The following is a 5,858-nucleotide window of genomic DNA, read 5'->3' as shown; positions in this document are numbered from 1 at the left end:
TTTGACATGTTAAGTACTTCAGGATGAACAAAGGTCCAGGATAAAAGAGAAAAATCGCCAATGGATAAAGAAGTAGAAAAAAAAAGAGATGGGAAAGAAGAAGAAGAAGGAGAAGGAGAAGGAGAAGGAGAACTGTATCATTAGCAAAAAAGGAAGTGGATAATCAAGACAGGACTCTACTCCTATCCAATGCCCTATGTTGCCTCATCTTGCTCTACAAGACAAGTTTTCCATTTGCAAGTATAATCTAAGTTCTGTGTTGCATTCTGAAATTACAGGTTCCATGCTGTAGGATCCAGATATCCCCCACTACAAAATAACAAATTCATAACAAATATTCTGAGGATTAATTAATAAGTACCTTGAACATGGACTGCAAAATAATTTTCAAATTAATTTCCACTTGTCTTGTTAACTCCTATGAGTAAAAAGACAACCCATGACAAAGACAATTGTGTTGAAATGACTTTATTTCACCAAATACTTATTGACTACTTTTTTGTATGCTATATTATGTTTTTTTCACTTTGTATAAGTTGTATTTTCAATTCACATACACATTCCATAAGGTGTAGATCCACAATAGTTCATGAGAAAAACATGAAGCTCATAGATGTTAAGCTGCTTGCTCAGCTTACATGCTTAGTAAATTCAGTAACAAGATTTGCACTAATGATAGTCTCACTCCATGGTTTTTAATATTCCACATATTTTTCTTTTTTAATATTTTTTAGTTGCATATGGAACACAATATCTTTGTTTATTTATTTTTATGTGGTGCTGAGGATCAACCCAGGGTCTCAAACCTGCAAGATAAGCACTCTACCACTGAGCTATAGCCCTAGCTCTTCCATATATTTTTCTATACCAGTTAAAGACAACAACAACAAAAAAAAAACAAACAATTCTAGAAAGCTGTAGAGCACATTTCTATTGGCTGAGTGATGTGGCCTCAGGTTGTGGACCTTAAAACCCATAGTAAGTCATTGAGGTCATGTTGAAATTCAGGTATCCATGGGATATGCAAATAGAAAAGTTTCAGTTGACAGATGAAGACCTAAAGACTGATGAAGGTTTTTTAGAAGTTTGAATTCCCAGACAGGGCTGTAGAATCAGTTTTTGTAATAATTATTTTAAAATAATAATTTAAATTATGATATTGAGTGAGTTCATCTGAGAAATCATTTGAGATATTGGAAAAGTTAATCACCTTTAAAATGTAAATTGACACCAATCTCCAGCCAAAGCTTAATTTTGGAGTCGCTATCCACACTTCAACATGACTGATCTAAAGAGAAATTATGAATTCTAATTGTCCTTGCATTTTAGGAACTTAATTTGTTTGAAAATTATCTTTGATAGGAGACATGGTTGAAAAATCCTCTGTGGGGTAACGGAGTATGTGTGCTTGTGCATGTGTGTGTGTGTATGTGCATGTGTGTGCATGTGTGTGTGTGTGTATGTGTGCATGTGTCTTGGTGTTATGCAGGGAGAAGATTAAACAAATCTATGATGGACACATATTCTCATGCTGTATTAAATATGAGACCCTCATTGTGCCTGGTGTGTCAATTGTGGGACACCAATGTGAGCACTGAGCTTTATTATGCTTCAGGAAACAAACAAACAAAAATGGACACACAAACAGAATAAGAAGAAGCTACATAGGGAAAGAAGAAAAATGGAAGGTGTTTTTGAATATAAAAAGCACTAGTAGTCAAATTAAAGCTGAGAAATAAGCTAGGCATGGTGGCATACGCCTATAGGACATGGTCATCTGAAGGTTGAAATGAAATAACTACAATGACCAGGTAGTTATTTGTTGCTTGGGCAACAAAGACCCTGTCTTAAGAAATAAACAGCATACTACAGTGACATAGCCACATCAATGTTTTTAGCATCTCAACACACAATAGCTAAACAAGGGAATCAACCTAGGTGCCCTTCAACAGATGAATGAATAAAAAAAAAATTGGTATGTATCCAATGGAATACTACTCTTCAATAAAGAAGAATGAAATGATGGCCTTTGCTGATAAATGGATGGAGCTGGAAAATGTCATGATAAGCAAAATAAGCCAATTCCAAACAAACAAAACCTGAATGTTTTCTCTGATATGTGGATTCATAAAAAGGGGGCGGGGCTAGGGAAGAATAGAGTTACTCTTGATTAGGCAGAAGGGAGTCGGGGGCAATATAAGGTTAGAAAGGATAGTGGAAGGAATTGGACATTATTACCTTATGTGCATATATGATTACATGACCAGTGTGATTCTACATCATGTACAACCAGATGATTGATAAGTTATACTCCATTTATGAACAATGTATCAAAGTGCATTCTACTGTCATGTATAACTAATTAGAACAAATAAAAACAAACAAACCAAAACTGTGAAAGTGAAGAAAAATATATTTTTTGTAAAGTTCTGTGACACCATATCCATCCAAATCACAATTTTGGAGTGACTACCCATTCTTAAACATGATTGACCTAAAGAGAAAGTATGAATTACAATTATCTTTGCATTTTAGGAAGTGAATAGGTTAAAAAATTATCTCTGACAGAAGACATGGTCTGAATTGGCCATATTTTCCCATTTAATAAAGCTGAGGCTGGGTGCATTATGATAACTGAAACTAAGGAGTATTGACTTATCATGATACAGCCCAGGGCTTGCAAAACTACCATGGAGCTGTTGAGTGCTCCTCGCACTTGAGCATGACAATTCCATTAACAATTGTAAGTTGTGAATAATCTGTACAAACCCTTTTTAGATAGCACAAATAAACTGGTGGTGCATGCTTATAATCCCAGCATCTTGAGAGATCCAGGAAAGGAAGATTGCTAGTTCACAGCCAGCCTCAGAAAATTAGAAAGGCCCTAAGCAACTTAGTGAGACCCTGTCTTTAAATAATACAGATTTAAATAATACAGATTAACTTTAAATAATACAGATCATACCATTTTTGTTTTCCAACTGGATTGTATATCTTTGCTTTTCAGTCTCTAAAACTATGTTGTATCTTCAGTATAGTTAAAACAAACAAACAAAAAACTTTCAGTTTAGTTTGCAACATCTATTGTTATATCTTTCTATTTTTTGAGTCACACAGTTTTGTTATTATAACTTCAATGTACTAATTGTACCTGAATATCTCGAGATCTTTTCACTAGCACATTTAGAAATCTCATATAGTGTTTTATCTTAGTAGCCAAAGGAAACAATAAATAATAACAAATTTAGAATGTAATAAGTAAAGTATCTGACTAAAAAGAATGTAATTTTTCAAACAGAAACTAGCCATGAGATGAAATGTGAAGTCTTGATACACTGAATCCATTCCTTTGCCCTAAAATGTTCATGAAGAAGCCCAGTACTTTGCTGGAAATCTGTTATATAGAAGAAATTAAATACAAATCACTGTACATTATTGTTGATGCTCACAAGTTTGAACAGGTTTTAATTTTATAAATGTCTTCCTTCTTACCAAACTTGTATGCAGACAGTGTCATGAGATGTAGCTCACAGGCACCAAGGCTAGAACTGAGCTCTCAGAAACACTATGAGCCAGAATTAATATTTTGGGGAAGCTTCTGTCTATGAGTCAAGAGAACAACTCATAAGTAAGGAAATCAAATGTAATGATATTACAATTCAAAGAGGTAGTCAGGATGGTAGAAAACAAAAGTCTCTAAAAATTCTATTGCAACAAGATTATTTGAATACTCTAGGTCTGACACACAAATAAACATGAACTAATATGGTATATTAACTTAAAAGATTAAGAACCTTAAAACTTATGCAATAAGAGTAAGATACTTCCACAATATTCAGACATGATTACATTCAATATTTGTACTTATCACCAAATCATAACTGAATAAGTATGAGACGTGGCCCTCAGTTCATCCCGTATTTTCTGATGCAGTTTTAACATGCCACCAGCTTTCTTATGGCACTTTTCACATCTGTATTCCTCAATGTGTAGATGAGTGAGTTGAGGAAGGGTGTACCAATGGTGTAAAAAACTGACACCATTTTGTCCATGGTCAACGTCCTTGGGGGGCGTGTATATATGAATATACAGGGACCAAAGGACAAGACAACAACCATGATGTGAGACGTGCAAGTGGACAGTGCTTTTTTCCTCCCTTCTGCACTGTGATTTCTCAATGAATGCAAGATGACAACGTATGAGATCATCAAAATCACGAAACTGCTGGAACAAATTGCCCCACTGTTAGACACCAACAGCAGATTGGTCATATATGTGTCCATGCAGGCAAGTTTTAACAAGGGCTGCAGATCACAGCAGTAATGATCAATCAAGTTGGGTCCACAGAAGGGCAATCTCAAGGTCAGGATAATCTGAGAAATGGAATGTACAAAGGACCCTATCCAGGCAAGGACAATCAAGATGTGACAGACTTACCTCCTCATGAACCTTGGGTAATGCAAAGGCTTACAGATGGCCACATAGTGATCAGTGGCCATGACGATGAGGACAAAGATCTCCATGCAGCCAAACAAATACAGTGCAAAGACCTGTGTCATGTACTCATTGTAGGATATGACTTTCTTTGCAGCATAGCATCCACAATTAATTTAGGAGCTATGGAAGTGGAAAAGCAGGAATCAACAAAGGACAGATAAAATAAGAAGAAGTACATGGGGCTTCCAAGCGTCCGGCTGCACTTGATGGTCACAATAATGAGCATATTCCCCACTACAGTCCCCATATAGAAAATTAAGAAGATTAAAAACACCATTTTCTGACTCAGAGGATCCTGTGTCAATCCTAGCAATACAAACTCAGTTACATTGTTCTTTTGCTGCATCATCCCAGTTGATTGTGGGTGTCATGGATTGGAAACCCTCAATCGGCAAAGGAGAAAAGAAGAAAATGTAAAATAAATACTAAACATGTGCTTTGAACGTAAATTATCAAACATAAAATTTTCCAAGGGATTATCATTTAAGGTTTTATTTTTTCTGAATAAAATTGAATTTCTAAAATTTATTTAATGCATTTACCAATTATATGTGAAAATAAGGAAATAACAAACTAATAAAAAGCAAGGGCTTCCTCAAGAAAAGTAAATATGACTCTATTGAACTTGTTATCATAGGATAAATATCCAACCAAATGTGTTTCAATGGTTTTCAGTAAGGACTTATCAATATCAGGATGGTGCATTGCAAAACTTCAGAAAACTTAGTTTCCTTCAATAGCCTTTCACATTATTGGAACCTAGAGAAACCATTAAAATACATAGTGATATATATATATATATATATATATATATATATATATATATAATATATATTATGTATAGTGATATTATCATAGTGATATATATATAATATATATTATATATTATATATTAGTGTTTTATATATATATATATATATATATATATATATTCCAGTGATGATTGTTTAAATATTTGATATTACTTAACCCATTATATTCCTTTGTCCTTTATGTAGGACACCTGTAAAATGATGAATTGAGCAATTCTGTAAGTGTCCTACAAAATATAGGTTTTTATGGATAATCTACATGTAATATTGGGGATAATAGGTTAATAGAATCTAAGCACAGAGGTGGGGGAAGGGGGCAGGAAAGAAAGAATAAACATAAAAGATTAGCATTGTATGACAATCCAATCAGTCTGATCTAGCAGCACTGAGCACTTTTAACCCTGAACTAATTTTATGTCCTTAAAAGTTACTTATTGAATGTTCTAGTTCTTTTCAATTCAACTTAAGCCTTTATTTTAAAACATTTTTTAATTATACTTTTTGTTCAAAGTTAAAATTTCCCATTTAATTTTTTTTTTCTAGGTACTC

At 33.9% G+C, this 5,858-nt stretch overlaps 1 pseudogene; it reads right to left on the bottom strand.

Moving 5' to 3' along the window:
• Positions 1-3,910: 3,910 nt before the first annotated feature.
• Positions 3,911-4,843, bottom strand: LOC124109292 (olfactory receptor 4C11-like; annotated as a pseudogene).
• Between the last annotated feature and the right edge of the window lie 1,015 nt (positions 4,844-5,858).

This window comes from Marmota monax, unplaced genomic scaffold, assembly GCF_021218885.2.
Source record: "Marmota monax isolate L192 unplaced genomic scaffold, Marmota_monax_Labrador192_F-V1.1 WCK01_AAM20220418_F8-fsc01141, whole genome shotgun sequence".
NCBI lineage: Eukaryota > Metazoa > Chordata > Mammalia > Rodentia > Sciuridae > Marmota > Marmota monax.
Note: the sequence above shows the minus strand (reverse complement) of the source record. Positions and strands in the feature narration are given on the sequence as shown.